This window comes from Carcharhinus amblyrhynchos, chromosome 15 (assembly GCF_965287045.1).
Source record: "Carcharhinus amblyrhynchos chromosome 15, sCarAmb.v2.hapA, whole genome shotgun sequence".
In the NCBI taxonomy this organism is placed as follows: Eukaryota; Metazoa; Chordata; class Chondrichthyes; order Carcharhiniformes; family Carcharhinidae; genus Carcharhinus; species Carcharhinus amblyrhynchos.
This window is the reverse complement of record NC_137338.1, coordinates 18,765,338-18,792,355: the sequence shown is the minus strand read 5'-3', so window position 1 is coordinate 18,792,355 and position 27,018 is coordinate 18,765,338. Positions and strand designations below refer to the sequence as shown.

The 27,018-nt window shown below is 42.9% G+C and overlaps 1 pseudogene; it reads left to right on the top strand.

Moving 5' to 3' along the window:
• Window positions 1–19,989: 19,989 nt before the first annotated feature.
• Window positions 19,990–25,603, top strand: LOC145353518 (NXPE family member 3 pseudogene; annotated as a pseudogene).
• The last annotated feature ends 1,415 nt before the right edge of the window (window positions 25,604–27,018 follow it).

Below are 27,018 nucleotides of genomic sequence, written 5' to 3'. Positions count from 1 at the left end.
TGAAATCTATGCCCCCTGGTTATTCAGCCCTCGACTAAAGGGAGAAGTTCCTTCCTATCTACTCTATCTATAATCCCTCATAATTCTGTACACCTCAGTCAGACTTCGCTCCCCCGCCCCCCCAAATCCTTCTCTGCTCTAAGTAGAACATCCACAGGTGCTGGGATCTGAATCAAAACAGAAAATGCTGGAAAATCTCAGCCTCTCTTCATAGCTGAAACTCTCCAGTCCTGGCAACATCTTGGTGAATCTCCCCTACACTCTTTCCAGTGCAAATACATATTTTCTATAATGTGATGACCAGAACTGCACACAGTACTCTGGCTGAAGCGTAACGAGCGTTTTATACAATTCCATCATAACCTCCCTGCTCTTATAGCCTATGTCTTGGTTAATAAAGGCAAGGATCTCATATGCCTTCTTAAGCACTTTATCTACCTGCCTTGTGTTTTCAGGGATCTATGGACATGATCCACATATCCACAGTCCCTCTGATTGCATTCTACCATTCACTGTGTGTTTCTTGCCTTGTTAGTCCTCCTCATATCTTTTAAGGTTAAATTCCATTTGCTACCCCTCTGCCCATCTGAGCAGCCCGTCTGTATCATACTGTAATCTAAGGCATTTCTCCTCACTACTTCCCACATTACCAGTTCTCGTGTCATCAGCGAACTTACTGATCATACCTTCACTTTGAGATTATAACGTACAGTAACTTGCAGCAAGTGACCCAGCACTGTACCCTGCGGTACACCACCAGACACAGGCTTCCAGTTACAAAAACAAGTTTTGGCCATCGCCCTCTGCCTCTTGCCATTAAGCCAATTTTGGATTCAATTTGCCAAATTGCCCTGCTTACCAATTCTGAGATTATTGTTATGTGATCCCTGTGTTCTGTTTGCTATTGCATCAGCATGTGGTAGTATTGAGCTACAGAGAGATCAATCCAACTGTAACATGGGAGGCATTCGCAGAGAATGTGGATGATTTCACAAAGGTTAGTGGGGTTCTCTGGCCGCGCTCACCTGAAAACTGGAGATTCCAGCCCAACTTCAATGAGCCTTTACATGGTCCCCTCTCCCCTCCTCCTTACCTGCTAGAATTCCAGTGGCAGGTGGGAAGGAAGAACTCTGGCCGATAAGTTGCCCTTGAATGATTGATTCAGCGGCCAAGGGTTTAAATTCTGCTCCAGAGATGTGAGCCTGAAATCCAAGCTGCCTCTCCAATGCAGTAGTGAGAGAATGTTGTACCGTTCGAGGCGCAACATCTTGGATGAGTCATTAAACCAAGGCCTCTCTACTCGCTCCAGTCGGTGCATAAGCTCCCATGAGATTCTCAAAGAAAAACAAAGGAGTTCTTCCTGGTAACCTGGCCAATGTTTATCCCAGAGCCAACAGTACTGAGAAAAAAACAGATGGTTTGGTCAATGTTAAATTATTGTTTGAGGAACCTTGCATTGAGTAACAGGGTTGCCACACTTCTTTCAACAGTGGCTATTTACCTAAAATATTTTATTGGCTATAATGCTCTTTGGGGCATTCAGTATTGCAGAAAGCATGACCCAAGTGCAAAACTTTCCTGTAAAACATTGACACTGTTCCAGGACATTGGCCACTTAAATCTGGATGTGTACGGTGCAATTTTAACTTTAGGCAAAAATCTGCATCTCAACACCTGATAGAAGTCTACAGAATTATTCGAGGTGTGGACAGAGAGGATAGTCAGAAGCTTTTCCCCAGGGTGGAGGAGTCAATTAGGGGGCATAGGTTTAAGATGCGAGGGGCAAGGTTTAAAGGAGATATACAAGGCAAGTTTTACACAGAGGATAGTGGTGCCTGGAACTCACTGCCGGGGGAGATAGTGGAAGCAGATATGATAGTGACTTTTAAGGGGTGTCTTGACAAATGCATAAATGAGAATGGAGGTTCTCTGTTAACACATAAATTAAATGTTCCCCCACCTGCAACTTTAGGCGAAGCTTCTTTCATTATAATTGGTCAGCCGTTCATGCTGGTCCTTGTCCAGTGTTGGCCTGGAAACATTCAGTTTTATGAAGATATTAGAACTTACCTGGTAGCATTGGGGGTGGCATGGTTAGTGGTTGGCATTGCTGCCCAGGGACCGGGATTTGATTCCCAGCTTGGATCACTGTGTGGAGTTTGCACATTCTCCCCATGTCTGCGTGGATTTCCTCTGGGTCCTCTGGTTTCCTCCCACAGTCCGAAAGTGTTGGTTACGTGCATTGACTCAAAAAGGCGTCAGAGTGTGGCGACGAAGGGAATGTCACAGGAACTTCATTACCGTGTTAATGTAAGCCTTATTTATTACTAATAAGTATATTATACTTTTTAAAAATTTTGTAGAATACAATTTTGAAATGTATAAAGTGTCTTCTTCAGAAAGCAAGGGAAGTGTGGCGAGATGACTGGTGTTTGGTTGACAGTGTTTATATTTTGTTGTTTAATTTTTTTGATTTTATAATTAATTTGCATGGTTATAATTCTACATTAACCTGTCACAAATTACGATAACTAGTCCCTTTACTTGTGCTGCTAAAGTATTAATGAACAAAGCTACCGAAGAGGACACTGTGAAGGAAATTGTGGGGAAACTGATCGCAGTACATTGCAGGGAGTGCCTTCCTGTGTAGCTATTGCTTGGTTGGCGGTGTGACAGGGTGAACTGGGTGCGATGTTGCAAAGAGGATGCCCAGGCATTCGTCCCGTAAACCAAGAAATATGAAACAAATACTTTCAATCGTCCAGCTGGGGGCACGCATTAGCTAAAGCTTGAAGGAAAGCGGAACAACGAGATGGGAAAGAAAGCGAGACTTCTTATGAAATACCAGTAAAATTCAGCAAAACTATTGCTTCCAAAAATAGAATGAGATATCAAAGGAGTTTGTGGACGGACGTTTTTCAGATAATTCTGTTGCTGGTGAAGAAAGAGCTGCTGCATGAAAACGAGCGGAGTGTTAAAAAAATGTTGGTTAGCATTGCGAAATGTATTGGCACCTGTGTTCGCACAAAGTGAATAATAATCAACGCGAGTCAATGTACTGAAGAAATGCGGCTGAATGCTTTTACGATGATTCGCTAAAGGAACGAAGTAGCCTGGCGTGAAATCCTGCTCTGTTATGGTTATGTGCAACTCTTAAAATCTCGTGGAAGATAGTTACTGCTGGAAAATGTTTGAAGAATTGACAACTGATTGTTGTGGTTTGATGTTAACAGATGGTTTCCTGCTTCGACTGCTTACTCGTTTTCATGTTTGTCAGGGAGAAAGATATAAAACTGTATGCAAACTCTGAAAGTATGACCGCCCTCGAGTTTACCTATTGTGTTTTTCTTTCCCGACAGAATTTAAAGTGGACTGTCCCATCCAGACGTATCCTTATCCATCATTTGTATCTAAGAATGGCATCCAAATTTATTCCCTTTATCAAGTTTGTCCCTACATTCTCATAATCGAGCTTGTGACAACCTTGAACATATCATGGGAATCCAACTTCTGTTATTTCCTTAAACTTTTCAACTGTTGTGTAATATGTCCCCTTAATCTTCCTCCTCTGGCATACCATCCATAATGATGAAATCATTGCTGGCTAAAAAGCACCCCGAACTGAGGTGCAACAGGGACCTTGGTTCAATTCTGGCTTTGGGTGACTGTGTCTGATTGCACATTCTCCCCATGTCTGAGTGGGTTTCTTCCGGCTGCTCCGATTTCCTCCCACAGCCCAAAGACGTGCAGGTTAGGTGGATTGGCCATGTTGAAATTGCCCCTTAGTGTCCCAAGATGTGTAGTTTAGGTGGATTAGCGGTGTGGGAATGCAGGGCTACAGCAGGGTGTGCATCTGGATAAAATTTGATTTGCATTAATTTATTATTGTCATGTGTTGGTTTACAGTGGTTCTTGTGCACTATACAGAAAAACCATACCTTTCATAACATACATAGGGGAGAAGAAAAGGAGAAGGTGCAGAATATAGAGTTACAGCCATAGGTAGGGTGCAGAGAAAGATCAGCTTATTATGGTAGGACCATTCAAAAGTCTGATAGCAGCAGGGAGAAACTGTTCTTGAGTCAGTTGGTACATAATCTTAGACTTTGTATCTTTTTCCCGACTGAAGAAAGTAAAAGAAAGAATGTCTGGGGTGTGTAAGGTCCTCGATTATGCTGGCTGTTTTTCTGAGGCAGCTGGAAGTGTAGATGGAGTGAATGGATGAGAGGCTTTGCGTGATGGACTGGGCTTCATTCACAACACTTTGTAGTTTCTTGCGGCCTTGGTCAGAGCAGGAACCACACCAAGCTGTGATACATCCAGAAAGAATGCTTTCTATGGTGCGTCTGTAAAAGCTTGGTGAGAGTCACAGCAGACATGTCAAATTTCCTTAGCCTCCAGAGAAAATAGAGGCATTGGTGGGCTTTCTGAACTATAGTGTCAGTGTGGAGGGACCAGGACAAGTTGTTGATGATCTGAACATCTAGGAACTTGAAGCTCTCGACGATTTCTACCTCATCACCATTGATGTAGGCAGGGGGCAGGTCCTCCAACACGCTGCCTGAAGCCGATGACTATCTTCTTTTTACAGACATTGAGGGAGAGGTTATTGTCGTTGCATCATTTCACCATGTTCCTTATATCTTTCCTGTCCTTTGTTTCATCATTGTTTGAGATCCGACCCACTACGATGGTGTCATCAGCAAACTTGAAGATTGAGTTGCGATGGAATTTAGCTACACAGTATGAGGAGTATAGTAAGGGACTGAAGACACAGTCTGTGGGCATCGCTGTTGAGGATAATCATAAAGAAGGTGTCATTGCCTAACCTTACTGATTGCGGTCTATGGGTTAGGAAGTCTAGGATCCAGTTCCAGAAGGAGAAACCAAGCCCTAGGCCACGGAATTCGGACTGTTGACTCACCTGAGGGAGGAGCAGCACTCCGAAAGTTTGTGATTGCAAACAAGCCTGTTGGACTTTAACCTGGTTTTGTGAGACTTCTTACTGTGCCCAGCCCAGTCCAACATCATTCATAATGATGGATGTCAGAGTCATTTGGCAATAGTCATTTAGACAAGCTCCCTGGCTTTTCTTTGGTACACGGATGATGTTCATCTTCTTGAAGCAGGTAGGAACCTCAGATCGGTGCACAGAAAGGTTAATACCCCTGCCAGTTGGTCTGCCCAGGATCTGAGTGTTTATCAGGATATCCCATCTGGGCCGTTCACTTTCCGAGGATTGACTTTCAAGAAGGCTGATCTTATGTCTGCAATGGTGGGTGACCTTGGATATCGGTTCTGTGGAGTCTCACCAGGGCAGAGGGCATGCTCTCGCTGCCCTCTTGCTCAAAACAGGCAAAGAATGCATTGAGCTCATCATGGTGGGGTGCATTGTTGCCGGCAATTGTACACGCCTTCACCTTGTAGTCTGTTATGTTATATTGTGGTAAGATGCTCTTTCAGAAAGTTGGTGCAGGCTCAATGGGCCAAATGGCCTCCTTATGCACTGTAGGGATTCTATGATACAAAAGCAAGCAAGAAGATGAACTTAGAAACAGTCAATAGAAACTTCCTATTGAAACTCCTGCAAATTCAAATAATAGGTACGAAGCAGTAATACTGGGAATAATAATAGGAAGCAGGGCAGAAACCAAACCGACAGTTGAAATATAACAGAGAAATGTCCCCATTGGCCAAATGTAATCCTAAATTTCAGACAGGAAGTGGGCTGAGTTTACATTTTCAATGAAGTTGATTCGGTTCCTAATACATCGCTGAAGCTTTTTGGGGTCTGAGGCTTCAGCAACGGAACAATGATGGCTTTCCATTCCCTGAACGAGTAGAAGTTTTCTACAATTAAAAATTCAGAAGACTGAGGTGATTGGCCTTGGCCTCCACGATCAACTTCATTCTCTAATCTCTGGCTCTATCAAAATCCATGGCAATATTTGAGGCTGAACCAGGCTGGTTGTAATGTTGGTTTTGAACGTGATGCCCTGAGATAGCTTCTGACCACATAGTCATTAAGACCAGCTATTTCCACCTCCAGAACATCACCTGGCTCTGTCTCTGCTTCAGTTCATTTGCTACTGAAACCCTCAACCATGTCTTTGTAATGTCTCGACTCAACTATTTCTCCACACTCCTGGCTGGTCTCCCATATTCTATCCGCCATTGAGGTGATCCGAAATTCTGTTGGCTGCAGTCTAATGCACACAAATCACTCCCACCTATCACACCAATATTTACTAACTTACATTGGCTTCCAATTAAACAATGGCAACATTTTAAAATTCTCATCCTTTTTGTTGAATCCCACCCATTTGTTAAATGGACCCAAAGTGAGATGGTGAAATATGAAATTAGGTATGGATCCTGTTCCTGATAGTTGGTTTGTTTTGAAAATGCAGCAGTACAAATATCTGTCTCTCACCCACTGACACCCAGTGATGCATTTTAATACTCATTTGATAAATCGATTGAATGGATAATCAAACGATCGTCATCTTATTTAAGGGCTTCCTTGGATGTACTTTTGGAAAGTCAGCAAGGCTCCAAGGATCTTTAAAGTGGCATTTGTACTCAATTTCAGGATTCCAGGTCCCATTCCTGGCACCCCTAAGTTTTGATGTGGAGTCTAAGCTATGTGCCTTTATACGCCCTGTTTGTGAATAGAGCTCCCATTCATCTGATGAAGGGGCAGCGCTCTGAAAGCTAGTGGCTTTTGCTACCAAATAAACCTGTTGGACTTTAACCTGGTGTTGTGAGACTTCTTATTGTGTTTACCAAGTCTTGTCAACATGTGATAAGGGTCCAGGCTGGTGTGAGTATGGGCCCACAACAGCTCCCCATACTCTATGGGAATTCACAGGCCTTCAGAGGTGTTATGAGCCATATTCTGGATAAGGGAATCCTTTAGAAGGTAATTTTATTCATGCCCTCCATCTAGCCTCTGCCCCTTCACCCACTTCCATGCCTGCTCATAGGCACCATGCCAACCTATGCCTCTCCACTGATCTGCCTTCAGGGCACCTCCTAGCCTCCATGCCAATCTATGGCACTTCCATGCCCTGAGCATATGCTCTGTTCAGAACCAATGAAACCTATGGTAACAATGGTATGTGTGGCAAAGATCATAAAAACTCATTCATTCAGAACTGTCTTTTAAAAAGGCTGCTTTTAACTCACCCTATAAAAGGGTCAATCAACTAAAACTATAAAGTAACAATAGCAGAAATGAAAAGCACTTGACACCTCTTTGTGTAAAAGAACTGTCAATCAAGCATTCTTTCCCTTGGGCAGATTTGGTTCAAAAGTGTATTGGATGTCTGAACTCTCAGCCAAGCCTCATTATGAATTAGAAACATAGGAATAGAAGAAGATAGGAGTAGGGGTAAGCCATTCACCCCATCCTGCCACCTCTGCCATTCAATTCAGTCATGAAAGCTCATCCACTTCAATGCTACTGTCCTGTGCTCTCTGCTCTCTCTAAATCTAGTGATGATATTGGTATCCAGAGATCTATTGATTCCTATCCTGAGCGTGCTCAATAATTGAGCACCTCTCTAGGGTAGAGAACTCCAAAGATTCACCACCCTCTGTGTGGAGAAGTTCCTCCTCATCACAACCCAAAATCTCCTCCTACCTCTTATTCTGAGACTGTGTCCCCTGGGTCTAGACACAGCATACAGGGGAAACATCTCATCCAAATTTACTCTCTGACAGCCTGTAAGAATGTTGCCTTTTTAACCTCTTACTCTTCTTTCCCACCTGTAAGAATAATGCAGCTATAAATCCAGCCATTATCTTCCTGTCCCTCTGCAGTATCAGTGCAAAACAGACAAGTGTGAGGATTTATCTCTATGGGTCGTCTTTCTCTCAATAATTCAGCAGTGAATGTGGGGTTTGTTCTGGTGTGGGACAGTATTTGCCCCGGAAATGATGAAATTCCACCCCTCTTCCCTCACCCAGTCTGCTATGACATTGTTCTAGCCAGGAGCTTGGACATGCCACTTTCAGTGCCCAGGCTCTGGGAGCCTCAGTTACTGCACTTTAATACTACACTTTTGGGGATAAGCCTGAGGGTAAATATTTATTCAAGAAAGTTAAATTATTTGCCGGAGGGGTAGTTGGGGGTGGGGGGTAGCAGTCTGATGCTTCCTTCTAGTGAACCATCTAGTGGCAACTTTCTAACAGGCTCATTCTGGAGCTCATTCATTTATCCAATAACTCTGGAGTTTGTTATGACCCTGGGGAATTCCCACTCTGCGAGCAAGGGGTTAAAACAAGGATATTGATTACTGCCACTTTGCGAGATTAGATGTGTATGAATGGACATCATACCTTCACTCTGCTGCAGCCACAGAGATTCCCTCATTTCAATATTCTGCAGCATTGCTGCAGCTTTGGAGACGGGAGCTCTCACTGCCATCCTTCCTGTGTGAGCATGAAAACCAACTTCCGTTGTCCCAGAGGTCCTCACTGTTCAGGTTTCCCTCCCTAACAGACCTGTCCATCCATCTCCTATATTCCTTGATTCCCTTGTGTGTCTGGTGGATACCCTATTAGTTATCCCCTGAACATTTTGATGTGGATGTGCCTGTGGCCTCTGTGGATCTTACCCAGGGGGCCACGTGAGGCCATTTACACTGTACAATGTGCCACCCCATCCCACCCCACCACGCCCTCCCCCCAGTCCTGAGACTGAATGTAACCTTCCCCACTTGTAAACTCCAGTACAGGCCTAGCCTGGAAGCTCCTTCTGCCTGTAGCCATATGTCCCCCGACTTCCCCAGGGCAGCCATTACCCTGCAACCCATTAGAAGTCCACACTGCCTTAATGCTGCTCTGGTAGGTAGAGACCTACCGGTTACAACCATTTGAAAGCAATGTGATGCTGGCTGTGAAGCCACCCACTGATTCCGACAATATACCAACTAATCTCAAAGTGACGAGGTTGTCAGGTGCACATTGCATAAATACTGTTGTGAAACAAGTTGTTCTAATTGCATTGTGCTGTGGCCTTCAGTGTTGGGGGGTGAGGGGGGATGATTTTGGCAAGGGGATCTTATAATGACATGCAGAGATATTGAAATGATCTTCCAGATGTGTCACAGCAGAAAATGTGGCCTGCCATTGAAGGCTGGAGTGCACAATCATGAACTGATTTATAGAATCACAGAATTATTACAGCGCAGAAGAAGGCCATTTGGTCCATCATGTCTGCACCAGCTCTCCAAACGAGCATTATGACTTAGTGCCATTCGCCTTTTGAGTGTCTTTAAGACAGAGATAGATAGGTTCTTGATTAATAAGGGGATCAGGGGTTATGGAGAAAAGGCAGAAGAATTGGGATGAGAAAAATAGTCAGCCATGATTGAATGGCGGAGCAGAGCCGATGGGCTGAGTGGCCTAATTCTGCTCCTATGTCTAATGGTCTTATGGTCATATGGTCTTTCTTCCATACCCTGAATACTGTTTCTGTCCTAGTAATCATCCAATGGCCTCTTCAATGCCTTGATTAAACTTACCTCCACCACACTTCTAGGCAGAGCATTCCAGATCTCAACCACTTACTGGGTGGAATTTTCCCATCCTGTGCGCCAGGGGAATCGTAGCGGGTGGAACACAGACATCACAAAGATCCATTGACCTCCAGCTGGATTTTCTGATCTTGGGGCAAGCGCAGCCAGAACTTCCCGCCAACTGTGTGAAAAGTTTTTTTTCTCACATCTCGTCTGCTTTTTCTGCAAATCACTTTAAATCTGTACCCTCTCGCTCCTGATCCTTTTGTGAGTGGAACTGTTTCTCCCTATCTACTCTATCCAGCCCTCCTCATGATTATGGACGTCTCTGTCAAATCTCTTTTTCCTCTCCAAGGAGAACAGTCCCAACTTCTCCACTCTGAAATTTCTCAATCCTGGAACCATTCTTGTCAGCCGCTTCTGCACTCTCCAATGTGTCCACATCCTTCCTATTGCATAGCACCCAGATCTCTACACAATGTTCCAGCTGAGGGTTTAACTAGTGTTTTGTATAAGCTCAGCATAACGTCCTGGCTCTTGTATTCTATGCCCTATAAATAAAAGCCAGGAAAGTGTATGCTTTATTAACTGTTCTCTACACTTGTCCTGCCACCTTAAATGATCGATGCACATATACACCCAGGTCCCTCTGGTCCTACACTCTTCTAGAATTTTACACTTTACTTTATATTGTCTATGTACTTCCTACTAAAATGCATCACCTCGCACTTCTCCACAGTGAATTTCGTCTGACACTTACCTGACCACTCCACCAGCTTGCCAATGTCCTTTTGCAATTCTGCACTGTCCTCTTCACAGTCTACAATACTTCCCAATACTTTGCAGCATCCACAAACTTGAAATCATCCCCTGTACACCAAGATCTACATTGTTAGTATGTATTAGGATAAGCAAGGGGTCCAATACCCCAGGGGAACTCCACTATGAACCTTCCTCCAGCCCCAAAACTACCCATTGACCATTTCTCTCTGCTTCCTATTATTCAGTCAGTTAGGACATCACAATTTTTTGGCGATATGTTCCACTGTTGCTTGCCATGATGCCCACTGCAAACAGGAGTGGAAAGTCCTAGTCTTTATCTTTTCATATATTTAATTTGTGTCTAATTTTCTTGAAGCGTGTAAAAGTTTCATTGACAGCAAATAGGAATTACTCTCCTTCACTATAACCTCCACCACGAAACATAATCCGTCTCTCTGCTTTCAATGGCTTCAGCATATTTTCCTCTCTACTATCTCCGCTATTTCTTGCAATGGCAACCTGACATTAATAGCCAAATGCACGTTCATTTGTTGGCATGTTACGATGTAAGGAAAATATAAAACAATGTTGGAGATATATATGTGGTAAGAATGGTCATATGTTTCTCTGGTGTTTATCTCGGTTGTGCTTTTTATTACAGATTTCAGAAGTAGGAAGGATTGGTCCAATTCTGATAAGATAGGTGCTCTGTGAGTTCCAAGTATGGATCAAAAACCCATAATGTCATTGCTTTCCTCTTCCACATTCTTGTGCCTCTTTATTCTGCTGATAATGTTGGCATTGTTAATTCACATTATATACATCGATCGGATGAAGGTGTGTAAAGTAATAAAACAGTCTGTTAAGAGTAAACTGATATGCATGAAGTGGCTATGATTGAAAATATGATGTGTGAATTAAACCTGAGTGCAAATGGTAAAGTCTTCGTGTTTTCTTTCAATTTTATTTCCCATGAGATTACCTCTTCCATTTTTCATTTTCTCTTCAACTTTTTCCACTAATTTCTGACCCTCCCCTCCTGTGTTGGGATCCTGTTCTATGGGCAACAATCTTTCTCCAATGCCTTACCCGTGTTTTCCACGAGCATGTCTTGACATTGTCACCCAACAAGGTGACAGGATGTAGGGACATTGAGCATCGCAACTAGACCTATTCACTGGTCCCTTTTCATTCAATGATGACCCAAATGAGCTCTTCACTTTAACTCTCCTCAATTTCGTACAGGACTCACGCTGATGATCACTCAGGAAAGTATCTTCCCATCTTGTATAGGTGATCATCCTCTCGCTTGGTCTTTCTAGTGAGAAGTGAACCGAGTGCAGGGTGTCGAAATTTGCTGATGACACCAAGATTGGGGGAACGGCAAATTGTGCGGAGGGTGTGGAGAGTCTGCAGAAGGATCTAGATAGGCTGGGCGAATGGGCCAGGAAATGGCAAATGGAATTTAATGTTGGCAAGTGTGAGGTGGTCCACTTTGGTAGGAAGAATGGTAGGAAGGACTATTACTTACGTGGCGAAAAACTGCAGCAGGCGATGGTGCAGAGGGACCTCGGGGTCCTTGTGCATGAATCGCAAAAACCCAGCTTGCAGGTGCAGCAGGTGGTCAGGAAGGCGAATGGGATGCTGGCCTTCATAGCGAGGGGGATTGAATATAAAAGTAGGGAGGTCTTGCTGCAGCTGTATAGGGCATTGGTGAGGCCGCAGCTGGAGTACTGTGTGCAGTTTTGGGCGCCACACCTGCGCAAGGATATTTTGGCCCTGGAGGGAGTGCAGAGGAGGTTTACTAGGCTGATACCGGAGTTGAGGGGATTGAGCTATGAGGAGAGGCTGAATAAACTAGGCTTGTACTCGTTAGAGTTTAGAAGAATGAGGGGAGATCTCATTGAGACGTATAAGATGATGAATGGGATGGATAGGATAGAGGTGGAGAGACTCTTCCCGCTCAAAAAAGACAGTAGGACTAGGGGGCACAGCCTCAAGATAAAGGGGAGGCGGTTTAGAACGGAGTTGAGGAGGAACTTCTTCACTCAAAGGGTGGTGAATCTCTGGAATTCTCTGCCCGTTGAAGTGGTGGAGGCTGCCTCGCTAAATATTTTTAAGAAGCGGGTTGATGGGTTTTTGATAAGAGAGGGGATTAAGGGTTATGGGGAGAGGGCGGGAAAGTGGAACTGAGCCACGACAGATCAGCCATGATCTTATTGAATGGCGGGGCAGGCTCGAAGGGCTAGATGGCCTACTCCTGCTCCTATTTCTTATGTTCTTATGTTCTTAAGTCTCACAACATCAGGTTAAAGTCCAACAGGTTTATTTGGTATCACGAGCTTTCAGAGCACCGTTCCTTCATCAGGTGAGTGGAGCTCTGAAAGCTTGAGATGCCAAATAAACCTGTTGAATTTTAACCTGGCGTTGTGAGACTTCTTACTGTGCCCACCCCAGTCCAACACTGGCATCTCCACATCTTGACCTTTCTAGCAAGTCACTCCCCCATTTAATCAATAGTTAACTGGTAAATTGACCACAATGGCTAAGTATTTAAATCTGATGACTTGCACACAAGTGGGGGACGACAAGTGGAATGGGTGGCAAACATGCACAATACAAATACTAAGTAAGAGCATTGAGATGGACAACTTGGAGCTAATCTTTCCAGCTCCTGCTAATGACAGTGAGTCTCTACAACAACCACCCTGTACTGCCAAATAAGAGGTCACTGCCTACGAATTCTTTGTTTATTGAGAATATAATGCAGTAAAAACAGACTGTTGTCTTTAACTTCAACCATGGGGTGAAATGATTTTTTAATGTGAGTAATCCTTTATTTGAAAGCACGTTTCCTCAGTTCTTTTTCGACTGAAGGAACTTTCTTGACTGGCGTAAGTGGTGTATTGAAAAGAATTGGAAAATTTTTAAAATATTCACTATATTAAAAAGTTGTCCCTTTTCATAGTATAACAACTATTCAGTCAATGGAGCAAAGTAAAATTGGAGGTGTTTTTACTCCATTTCGAAGTTTCATTCCACAAAGATGCAACAAATGAAGTCAGAGTGGGTTCAGTGGACAGACAGACTGCTGCAATGTGGCTACCAGAATCACAGCTTCACCCCCGAAGAAAGGTCAGAGGGGACGTTCCTTATGAAAATGATCCAATGGCCAAGTCCACCTGACCCGCTGTCAGAGAGTCAGTACAGACTCGATGGGCCAAATGGCCTCTTGTGCACTGTAGGGGTTCTATGATAATGGATGTTTATGTTCCTTTTGGCCCAATTTTCTCTCCAAATTTTCTCTCCTCCTCCCTTCTTCTTGGGCAGTGATTAACTTTCTGGAATAAGTTACCACAGGCGGCACTACCTTATCCTATCTGCTACCTCTTCCGAGTGGCTATTAATCCCGTATAATGTAAAACGATGAAAGGCTAAATCCAATCTTGCCCTCATGCACTCATACATGTTTGCAGTGAAGAAACCACATTTTGCTTTTGTTAAAGGTCAGGTTTTCTCCCCATCTTTTAAACTTTGCCTAGCTATTATTTTCGGTTAAAGGGTATTTCTGTCAGGAAGGATGTCCCCAATTTTTTTCATTCATTTATGGGACATGGGCATCGCTGGCTGGCCAGCATTTATTGCCCATCCCTAGTTTCCCTTGGAGGGCAATTGAGAGTCAACCACATTGCTGTGGCTCTGCACTTACATGAAGGCCAGACCAGATTTCCTTCCCTAAAGGACATTAGTGTATCAGTTTTTACAACAATCAAGGATGATTTCAGAGTCAACAGTAAATTCTTAATTCCAGATTTTTTAATTGAATTCAAATTCTACCATCTGCCGTGGTGGGATTCGAACCTGGGTCCCCAGAACATCAGCTGAGCTTCTGGATTAATAGTCTAGCATCAATGCCACTAGACCATCACCTCCCCATGTCCTCTGTGAGTACTAACAAAAATGTAACTGGGGGGCTGCCATGGACATCCTGTGGGTAGATATTCCAACATGGTGTCTTATTAACACCAAGCTGACACATCGCAAGAAGCCAGGCAGCAAAGTGTAAATGCCAATCAGGCAAGTGGGCACTGCAACAGCAATCAGATAAGTGAGAAACCAGAGGCTGGGGCTCAGGAGATCATAGAGTCAAGAGGAATAGGAGCAGGGGCAGGCCATTTGGGCCATCAAACCTGCTCCACCGTTCAATAAGATTATGGTTGACCTAATTGTGGTTCTTCGCTCCACTTTTGTACCTGCCGAATAACCCTTGATATCTTTGCTAATCAATAATCTATCTAATTTATCCTTTAATGTTTTCAGCGGCTCAGTCTTCACTGCTCACTGGGGAAAGACTGCTAATGCTCTGAGAGAATAAATTCCCTCTGCTGCAAAAATCTGGTTTACATATTTTAGAAATGACGTTTAGCTTTAGGGCTTAGGGGCTTCTGAATGGGAAACAGTAAAGTAACTCTTAGAGGCAATAGGCTTATTATACTTAAAAGCTAATCCATGTTTATCTTGCATCAGCAATGTTGATGGTGAACATCTTGAGCACTTGATGATCCATCTATACGATTATAATGGAGTCGGGAAGTTTGAAAGGAATTGTTATTATTATTTATGTTGGTTTCAGAATCAAAACATTGTATAAAGGTATGTAATTGGTTTACATGTCAGGTTGAACCCATCCCAAAGCATGCCAAGTTGCCTTAGAGATAATGATTCAGAGTGGACCGTTGGTTAGAATGTGCTTTTGTTTAATTTACCTGTGTATGTCCGCCTACAGAAATTCAGGGTTTTGTGAGGGATAAGCGGCTGGAAGATTTACACTAGCTTGCAGTTAATGGGAGAAATCCACAGTGATCCCTACAAAGCTTTGTGGCATCAAATGGCCAGCTCAAGTACTTTGCTTGGAGAGAGTTACATAAAAGCTCTGGGAACAGATTAGGAAGAACGGTTTACTTAGATCCAAAGCCAGGAAAAAGAACTGAAGTGTTGACTGTCATGAGGTCTGAAGTAAGAAGACTAAACCTATACAGTTTTCTAGGATAAAAGCGTAGATTCTGGAAATCTAAAATAAGGAGAGAAAATGATGGAGAATCGCAGCAGGCCCTGACACCATCTGTAGAGAGAGAAACAAGGTTAGCATTGTCAATCTAAAATAACCCTCAGTACTCGAGATATTCAAAAATGCCCAGTGCATTTGGAACAAGATTTCTCCAGTTTCCCCTTGAAATAAAGGCCAACATTCCATTTGTCTTCCTAATTACTTGCTGTATTCACAAGCTAATCTGCTGCGATTCATGTACAGGGACACCTAGACTCCTCTGTATTCAAACATGCTGCTGTTTCTCCACATTTAGATAATACTCTGCTTTGCTATTCTGCTATTTTCCATTTTAAAGAAACAAAATAAACTTCATTTTACAAGGTCAGATAGATAAAACAATTTACAATATCTATCTTCTGTGGATGCTGTAATGTTCACAATTGACATGAGTTATATGTGGATTAAAAGACAAACCATGTTCAAATCAATCATACTACAGACTAGCATTATCACAGAATCACAGAATACTACAGTGCAGAAGAGGAGCCTTAGCCCATCGAGCTTGCACCCATGCATGAAAGGCCCTGACCTGCCCACCTAATCCCACTTGCCAGCACTTGGCCTGTAGCCTTGAATGTTATGATGTGCCAAGTACTCATCCAGGTACTTGTTAAAGGATGTGAGGCATCCCACCTCCACCACCCTCCCAGTCAGTGACCCAAGCCGGGAATTGAACCCAGGCCCCTGGCGCTGTGGGGCAGCAGTGCTAACCACTGTGTCACCATGCCAAAATAGGAAATATTTAAAATTTTAATCTCACAGTTGACTCAAATCCATATTTTGTTTGGGAGCAGCTGGGTTAGAATTTCCCCTGGTGATATATTGAGCTTTCCTCTATAAGCAGTGACACAAGAGATTCAAAGCTGTGGTAAACAAAACTAAAATGCAGGCTGTTTATTTTCCATGTTAAAAACAAGAGGAACAGAGACCGAGTAAGAGATTCAACCAGGAAGATGCGGAGAAACTATTCCCTCTAGTAGTGGAATCCAGAGCAAGATTTAAAGCTAAAATTTATTTATTAGTGTCACAAGTATGCTTACATTAACACTACAATGAAAATCCCCTAGTCATCACACTCCAGCACCTGTTCAAGTACACTGAGAAAGAATTTAGGATGGCCAACACACCTAACCAGCGCATCTTTTGGACTGTGGGAGGAAACTGGAGCTCCCGGAGGAAACCCACACAGACACAGGGAGAGCATGCAAACTCAACACAGACAGTGACCCAAGCCAGGAATTGAACCATGGTGCCTGACGCTGTGAGGCAGCAGTGCTAACCACTGTGCCAGCGTGCCGTGGTGGAATCATTAAATTAGAAGTGGCTATTTCAGAGTGAAATAAGGAGACTTTCGTTTTCGCTAAAAAGGTGAAAACCTGGGACTCACTCCTTAAAATGGCTGAGATTGATTGAGTTGCCATGGATGGTGCATGGGGATTTGGGGTGGGGGGAGACACCATGGTGAGGGCCAGAGGGCTGTTTTTAGTTTCAGTGTTTTGTTTTACCACTGGGACAAAGCCCGAGAGCAGAGTGGTGGGCAGCCTGCCTCAGCACCCAGCAGGTCCGGTGCCTCTGTACACCAACCTCCCCCTTGCACCCACCCCCCCCCCCCCCCACCCCCCCCCCCCACCCCACCCCCCCCCAACCCCCACAGCTTCCAGGATGGTGTGTCTTGCTCCAGTTAGAACCCATCTCCTGGAACGAAATTCCAAATATTCAGGACACTTCCTTCCGATTGCAGAGTCGGGAATGTTTTATCATTCTGTGCTCCTGGACCCACAAGTTAAAATCCCTCCCTCAGAACAAGCTTGTGTGGCTGAATGACCAGTTTCTAATACCGTGACAGATATTGCTTATAAACTAATTACAATATCATCCTTTTAAGATACAAGGAAATATCGAGACGAGGAGGAAGTCCTTCTGCCAAGAGGTGGTGAATCTACAGCATTCATTGCAATCGAAGGATGTGCAGGTCAAATCATTGAGTGCATTTAAGACAGAGAGAGGTAGGTTCATGATTTGTAAGAGGGTCAAAGGTTATGGGGAAAAGGTGGGTAAATGGGGCTGAGAAACTTATCGGCCATGAGAGCATTGGGAGCAGCTGGGTTAGAATTTCCCCTGGTGATATATTGAGCTCTCCTCTATAAGCAGTGACACAAGAGATTCAAAGCTGTGGTAAACAAAACTAAAATGCAGGCTGTTTATTTTCCATGTTAAAAACAAGAGGAACAGAGACCGAGTAAGAGATTCAACCAGGCAGATGCGGAGAAACTATTCCCTCTAGTGGCGGAATCCAGAGCAAGATTTAAAGCTAAAATTTATTTATTAGTGTCACAAGTATGCTTATATTAACACTGCAATGAAATTACCGTGAATTACCGGAGCAGACTCGATGGGCTGAATGGCCTAATACTGCTCCTATGTCTTATGGTCTCTCCTTTTATGGGCAAGGCCTGTTGTACTGTGGTGTTCTGTATAGAAACATTGAAACATAAAAGATAGGAGCAGGAGGAGGCCTTTTGGCCCTTCAAGCCTGCTCTGCCATTCATTAGGATTATGGCTGATCATCCAACTCAGTAGCCTAATCCTGTTTTCTCCCCATAACCTTTAATCCCATTCACCCCAAGTGCTATATCCAGCTGCCAGTGGCATCAACTACTTTTGTGGTAATGAATTCCACAGGGTCACTACTCTTTGGGTGAAGATACGTCTCCTCACCTCCATCCTAAATGGTCTACTCTGAATCCTCAAACTGTGACCCCTGGTTCTGGACTCCCCACCATTGGGAACATCCTACCTGCATTTTCCCTGTCTAGTCCTGTTAGAATTTTATAAGTCTCTATGAGATTCCCCATTCATTTGTCTAAACTCCAGCGAAAGCAACCCTAACCTAGCCAATCTCTCCTTATACATCAATCCCACCATCTCTGGAATCAGCCTGGCAAACCTTCAGGGCACACCCTCAGGAACAAAAATATCCTTCCTCAGAAAAGGAGACCAAAACTGCACACAATCCTCTAGCTGTGGTCTCACTGAGGCCCTGTATAATTGCAACAATACATCCCTGCTCCTGTATTGAAACCTCTTGCAATGAAGGTCACCATGCCATTTGCCTTTTTTGTCGCCTGCTGTACCTGCATGCTTACCTTCAGTGATTGGTGCACAAGGACACCCATGTCCCATTGCACACTCCTCTTTCCCAATTTACAGCCATTCAGGTAGTAATCTGCCTTCTTGTTTTTGCTTCCAAAGTGAATAACTTCACATTTATGCAAATCATACTGCATCTGTCATTGATTAGCCCACTCATGCAACCCATCCAGATCATTCTGAAGGATCTCTGTATCCTTGTCACAGTTCACCCTCCCACCCAACTTGGTGTCATCTGCAAACTTTGAGATATTACATTTTGTTTCCTCATCCAAATCATTTATATATATTGTGAATAGCTGGGGTCCCAGCATCGATCCCTGTTCTACTCTCCACTAGTTCCTTCCTGCTAATCTGAAAAACACCCATTAATCCCTACTCTTTGATTCCTCTCTGCTATCCATCTCAACACACATACCCCAGTCCCATGTACTTTAATGTTACACGATAATCTTTTGGATCTGGACTTTGTCACACACTTTCTGAAAGTCCAAATATACCACATTGACTGGTTCTCCCTTGTCAACTATACTAGTTACATCTTCAAAGAATTCCAACAGATTTGTCAAGCATGATTTCCTTTTCATAAATCCATGCTGACTCTGTTTGATCCTGCCACTGCCTTCAAAATGCTCCGTTATAAAGTTCTTGATAATGGATTTGAGAACTTTCCCCACTACTGATGTTAATCTTACTGGTCTATAATTCTCTTTTTCCTCTCTCCCTCCCTTTTTGAATATTGGAGTGACATTCTCCAATCTGCAGGAATTATTCCAGAGTCTGTAGAATCCTGGAAGCTGACCATCCATGCACCCTCTAATTCTAGAGCTACTTCTTTAGATATTCTGGGATGTAGATTATCAGGCCCTGGAGATTTATCTGCCTTCAATCCTATCAATTTTCCCAGTGTCATTTCTCTCCGAGCATTGATCTCCCTGAGTTCTTCCCTCTCACTAAATCTTGCATTCTCTAACATTTCTGGTATTTGATTTGTGTCCCCTTTTGTGAAGGCAGAACCATGTTTCTTTTTATTTTTGTGTTCCTATGTTACTTCCCTCAGACTGTTTAATTTAGAATAGATCAAGGATTGAACATTGCACCTACCATATAGAATCATAGAACCCTACAGTGTAGAAAGGGGCCCTTCGGCCCATCAAGACTGCACCGAACACAATCCCACCCAGGCCCTACCCCATATCCCTGCACAGTTACCTCTAACCTACGCATCCCAGGACTGTGGGAGGAAACCGGAGCACCCGGAGGAACTCCATGCAGACACGAGGAGAATGTGCAAACTCCACACAGACAGTGACCCAAGCCAGGAAGTGAACCCAGGTCCCTGGAGCTGTGAAGCAGCAGTGCTAACCACTGTCCTACCATGCTGCCCAGAGTGGTAGGTACCATGATGGGCCTTTTTTTCACAATAACACTGTTTGATCTGTGCCTGGAAAGCATTTGCTTTCACCATCTGGATTTTACTACTGAGACCAATGGAGGTTATTAAATTGTACATTTCGGCGCTTCAACACTCCTGCCAATGCCATAAACTGTCTACTTGCGAAAGAAGTTTACATTTCTGGAGATTCCACTATATGCCAGTGGTACGAATATTTGACAAAATTTCTACCAGGTTTAGAAAAGCCATTTGTATTTTGGTATTATGGTTTCAGCTGATTTAAGTACCAATTCTACACCAATCTGAAACCAATTCCTTATATTTGTTCTTCTATGAATGGGTGCAATTTGGAACAGTAATACCTGATTATTTTTACATGGCATATCTATAACTTCCTGCTGGAGAATTTGCTGTTAGGGGCTACTGCCAGGGTTACAGATTTTTTTACTATTTGCACTTGTAATGCAAAACAGCTGTTAATTTTTACTGCTAAACTATCCTGCTTAGGGCTACTCCTACTGCATGATCTGCATGATGGCTTGTGCCATCCTTGAGTGTCCAATGTAGCTCGGCCGCAGAAACTCAGTCATGTCTATCATCCAAACGTACTTGGGTCAATTGCCTCTTTCTGCTGCCCTCCACTTTGTCCTTCAGAACAAAGAAAATTTGATATGTTGGCTACGACTCCTACCAACGTTTACAGATGCACCATAAAATGTATTCTTCCCGGTTGTCTCACAGCTTGGTACGGTTCCTGCTCTGTCCAAGACCGCAAAAAACTACAAAGGGTCGTGAACAGAGTCCAGTCGATCATGCAAACCAGCCTCCCATCCACTGACACCGTCTATACTTCCTGCTGCCTCGGAAAAGTAGCCAGCTTAATCAAGGACCCCGTGCATCCCGGACATATTCCTTTCCAATTTCTTCCATCGGGAAAAAGATTCAAAAGCCTCAGGACACGTACCAATCAACTCAAAAACAGCTTCTTCCCTGCTGCTATGACTTTTGAACAAACCTACCTTGCATTAAGTTGATCTTTCTCTACACCCTAATTATGACTGTAACACTACATTCTATACCCTCTCTTTTTCTTCTCTATGTACAGTATGCTTTGTCTGTATAGCACACAAAAAACAATACTTTTCACTGTATGTTAATACATTTGACAATAATAAATCAAATCAAATAAAAAAGGAACAGTTTTTTCAGCTTTTCAGCTCTGATCAAATGGCCAAAAACCTGAACTTTTCTTTTTGCCACCTCTTAATTCCTTTTGCTCTTGCAATTTCAAATAGCTTGCCATTTATCGTATGGTCTGTATATGTAATTTCAGGGTGGAATTCTCCAAGCCCCTGCTGGTGTGTTTGATGGTGGGCACAGTGTGAGAGTTGAGCGCGAGGTCCAGAATTTGGTTTCATTTAGAAATTGGAACATTTATTGAATTGAATTGATTTATTATTGTCATGCCTATTGGGATACAGTGAAAAGTGTTACTTCTTGCAAGCTGTTACAGACAAAACATTACATTCATAGAGCCCATAGAGGAGAAAGTTTTCATTTGATTTGAATTATTATTGCCACATGTATTAGCCTCCAGTGAAAAATATTGTTTCTTGCGCGCTATACAGACAAAGCATACTGTTCATAGAGAAGGAAACAAGAGAGCGCAGAGCATAGCATTACAGTTATAGCTAGGGTATAGAGAAAGATCAACTTAATGCAAGGTAGGTCCATTCAAAAGCCTGATGGCAGCAGGGAAGAAGCTGTTCTTGAGTCAGTTGGGGTGCAGAATATAGTGTTGCAGTTATGGATAGGGTGAAGGAAAAGATCAGCTTAATGTATGATAGAACCACTCAAAAGTCTGATGGCATCAGGGAAAAAGCTGTTCTCGAATTCCATCTGGTTCAGTAATGTCCTTCAGGGAAGGAAATCTGCAATCCTTACCTGGTCTGTCCTACATATCACTCCAGAGCCACAGCAACGTGATTGACTCTCAACTGCCCTCGGGCAACTAGGGATTGGCAATAAATGTTGGTCCAGCCAGTGCCTCCCATGTTCCATGAATGAATAAATACAAAAGTGGTTGGTACATGTTTTCAGGCTTCTGTATCCTTTTCTGTATCTGTTTACTGCGGGATCTTCCACTGGTGCCCGCCATGGTTTTTTGGAAATCCCACCGGGGGCTAATGTAAACCTCATCAGCATTCTGTTTAAGGGATGGAAATGAAGGCTCTATCCCAAGCCAGCCTCTGCCATTGTCAGATTCTCCGCATTGCTGGCAGAAAAACACACCAGCATAAAACACATTCAGAACACCATGGTGTGCACATCAGCACTCATCCTGACCACTTCCGTCTTTTTTGTTTTTTTGTTGTGGGAAGAAAGGGAGGGACTGATGAAGCCAGTATGATATGGCAATACCAGCAGAGATCCAATCGAAACTTACTACAAATATGCTGCCACCAATCCACAACATCATTTTAGTCATTATTTGGTATGTCACTAAAGGTTTATGCTGCAATTGCCCAGGGTATTGATTGTGCTGCCAAAGAATGCCAGCACCTTCTGCTGCCATCTGCTGATGATCTTCTGAGGGTTCCTGCAGTTTTCTCATAAAGCATCAGTGCTCTGCCTATTCATCAGAGGACTACAACAACTTGTGTGTGTGTGTGTGTGTGTGTGTGTGTGTGCGTGTGTGTGTGTGTGTGTGTGTGTGTGTGTGCATGAGAGAGAGAGACTATTATGTGTATATATATATATTATATATATATTATCAAAGGTAGTTTGCATGATCAACATTTTGTACTGGGTATAATTTAGTACTTCTGTTTAAAGAATGCGTAAACCTATAGTTCAATTCATGCTGGACAGATGATTGCATTTGGGGGTTTTTGGTTTCAGATAAAATTGTACTTCAATTGCGCTTGGCGAGAGTTATGGCATGAAATGTAAACAAATGTAGGGAGAAGTAGAAGTCATTGCTTAGCAACCAGGGGCAGCTTTAGGATAGGGACTTTTGAGTGTAGGTTTAACTGAATTCATTAGCAGTTGGTTTTCGAAGGCTAGAGAGGGAACAGCCTTCTTATCTTTGCTGGAAGAAAAACCGTACTATAGAATAGCACATAAGAAAATGAATGCCAGAAACTTAGACAACAGCTATTCAAAGAAATTAGAAAAATGAAAAGGAGTTTCCAAGAAATCTGAAGTTAAATGAACAAAGAGGAATTACCTTGAGAGTACGATACTGTTTCTGAGAGTCAGAGTCAGACCTGGAACAAGAAGAGCTGATGGCTATAGACCAACCAAATGTCTAATGGAACTGTAAGGTTTGGCATCTTTATTACCAGTGTTTGAAATAATGGTATTCTGTTAGGGACTGAGTAACTTAGATTGTGTGAAAGCATTCAACATAAAAGAGACCTGGAAGGAAACCTGATGCTAGATTCTTTGTTAGAAGTGGAGTGGAGGCTTTGTTTGTAAGGATAAATGGAAAACATGGAGTGGATCTTTAATGCAAACAGCTGATGGAAAATGTTGTTTGAAAGAAGATTTTAAAATGTGACTTTTTGAAGTTGGAGTATATAAACCCTTATTAAACATTTGTGATGATAGTGGTGCAATTGATTTGGATATATTGGAGGGAATGCAGCTCAGATTTTGGGAGAGCAGAGTAATTACTCATTTCATCTTGGCAAGTGATTATGTTAAGTAGAATTAATGAACTTTTGCTTACTTAAGTTCCCTTAGGATTTTAGATTAGAGGGATTGTCAAGGTCATATGATGATGAAGTTTATGTGCAGAGAAAGAAACAGATTTCGTAGAAAGGAGGGGGAGTTTGTTTGTTCTGACTGAAGTTAGGAGAACTTTGCAGGCCTCTGTAAGGTCTACATATCTACTTGAAAACTTCAAGGCTGACTACACTTATGATAGCAAGTATATCTGTGGTTGCTAACTCAATTTAGAGTAGCACTTAAGTCCCTAAGGTGTGTTTGCATATTTGGAACTGAAACAGTAATAAGTTGGAAATTAAAGCTGTTTCATTTTTAAATATGGTTCAGTGTTAATAGTTAAGTTACTTCATTTGTTTGAGTTATATCTAAACTATTATTAGATAAAGTTTTTTTAACCATAAAAAAAATCCATATTTTGCCAGTGGAATCATTATTGAAAAGAAGTATCCTTTCCTCCTATGTCAAAGTAGAAAAATTGTTGGGGTATACTTTGGCTTGACAATATCCCTTGGGGTCCTGGTCCATGACTCCAACACAGACATCTGGGGGGATTGTTAGAGAAATCTATGGAAGATTAGTTGAGTGACATCAGTCATTTTGTTTTTAGAGCCAGTGCTATTTTTGAAAACTATACATTTCTGAAGCTAATTTTCTAAATTCAATCATGGACTTCACTGGCTAGGCCAACATTTATTGCCTGTCCCTAACTGCTCTTGAATGACAGTCAGCCACATTGCTGTGGGTCTGGAGTCAATGTAGGCCAGACCAGATAAGGACAGTAGATTTCCTTCCCTAAATGACATTAGTGAACCAGATGGGTTTTTCTGACAATAGTTTCATGGTCATCAATAGATTCTTAATTCCAGTTTTTTTTACTAAATTCAAATTCCACCATCAGTGGGATTCAAACTCGGGTCCCCAGAACATTTGCTGAGTTTCTGGATTAATAGTCTATTGTTAATACCGTTGGCCATCGCCTCCCCTTATGGACGAGTAAAAAAAAATTGTTTTATAATCAATGTTCTCATGTTCAATAAATGTGTTTTTTCTTGTTGTTAAAATTACCAGCCCTGTGATTCTGTTCCTCCATATTTTCGTTAAAAAATGTAAATGTTATTATCTTCTGAGCCAGAGTTCCATTCTAGAATCTAACCCTGCCCCCACCACCCCCCACCCCCCCACCCCCACCCTCAACACCCTGATAGTAACACCAACTGGGATTGTAGCACTTTATTATAACAATATGCAGAGTACTGCCATAAGTTTGAATTTCTTGCTCATATGTCCTGCTTTAAAATTGTCAGTGCTTATCTGTAAAATGAAAACTTATCTTCTTAATAATATGATTATCTTCTGTTTTAGATCTTTGAAAGTTGAACATTGCCAATCATATAAAGCTCAGCCCTCACCTCTCTGTGGATAAGGTAAACAAGATCAAAGTGGAATATTATGCCCGTGGCAAACCCATCCGAATCGCCCCCATTGCAAGTCAGGATCTGCCATTCATTGCAAACAAACTGGATGGGATTAAAGGAGGAAGGGACACAGTGATAGCCCTCACCATATGGTGTCATTTCAACACTTTCCCAGTCAAAGTGTACATCTGAAGGCTCCAGAACATCCGCAGGTCAATCTTACGACTGCTGGATAGGAGTCCAGACACATTGGTTGTAATAAAGACTGCCAATGCCCAGGCCCTTCCACGAGATGTCAGTCTCTACAACAGTGACTGGTATTCCTATCAACTCGACTTAGTGATGAGAAAGATGTTTGAGGGCATCAAGGTGGCATTTGTGGATGCCTGGGAGATGACAATAGCCCATTACCTGCCACACAACGTACACCCCCTGAGGATCATTTATAAAGAATGAAATAGGTATCTTTCTTTCACACGTGTGTCCATCCGCAAAGAGTTGTGGACTGGTTTAGATGTGTTCTAACCAAGACTTTGCAATCCTAATCTTAGTGTTGAAAATACTCTGAAAACAAACTGCCATCAGGATTGTAAGCTTTAGGGAACTGCCTTACATTAATGTACATGTCATTGATTTCTACAAGTGTTTACCTAATCATCCATTAAACATTAAAAGTTTCCAAGGAAAAGGTGTCAAACATAATGCCCATGGGCAACTAGAGTTATCTCTAACATTAACACACTAGCCTAGAAATCTGAGTGTGGGATCCTTCATATGGTGTGGCTTCAGATAAAAGACTTTTGCTTCAGTTAAAAGATTTCATTTAAGGTATTTCTGCCTTTGTGACTAACTATGTTAAGCTTTAAAGCTAATTTGACCTCATTTTAGACTCAGCTGGGAATTTTGGGATGACCTTAGAAATTGACTGCATTCTTTCGAAATACAATGTTAACCAAATCTAACGTCCATCAACTGCCATGGTGGGATTCGAACCTTCATCACCAGAACACTGTCTGGACTTCTGAATTATTAGTCTAAGTGACAGATTGTGATGCCACTATCTTGATCTTGCAGTGGGGATCTCAAACAGGACTTCCATCTACCTTTATAGAAAGACCACGAGGGCGATTTTCCTGAATTGGGACTAAGTGCCCACACCAGCGGAAAACGTGGAGACATAAGAACATAAGAACATAAGAAATAGGAGCAGGAGTAGGCCATCTAGCCCTTCGAGCCTGCCCCGCCATTCAATAAGATCATAGCTGATCTGTCGTGGCTCAGTTCCACATTCCCGCCCTCTCCCCATAACCCTTAATCCCCTCTCTTATCAAAAACCCATCAACCCGCGTCTTAAAAATATTTAGCGAGGCAGCCTCCACCACTTCAACAGGCAGAGAATTCCAGAGATTCACCACCCTTTGAGTGAAGAAGTTCCTCCTCAACTCTGTTCTAAACCACTCCCCCCCCCACCCCCCCACCCCCCCACTTTATCTTGAAACTGTGCCTTCTAGTCCTACTGTCCTTTCTGAGAGGGAAGAGTCTCTCCACCTCTATCCTATCCATCCTATTCAACATCTTATACGTCTCTATGAGATCTCCCCACATTCTTCTAAACTCTAACGAGTACAAGCCTAGTTTATTCAGCCTCTCCTCATAGCTCAACCCCCTCAACTCCGGTATCAGCCTTGTAAACCTCCTCTGCACTCCCTCCAAGGCCAAAATATCCTTGCATAAGTGCGGCGAGCAAAACTGCACACAGTATTCCAGCTGTGGCCTCACCAGTGCCCTGTACTTTCCTGTTGGCATTGGCAGCATCCATCCCAGCTGATGGATGCTAATTTAAGCACAGTGGGAAATGTGCTGGCCAACCCCACTGTTCCGAGACTGGATCATCATTTTTAAATGGTAACCCAATCTCTGCGCTCATTT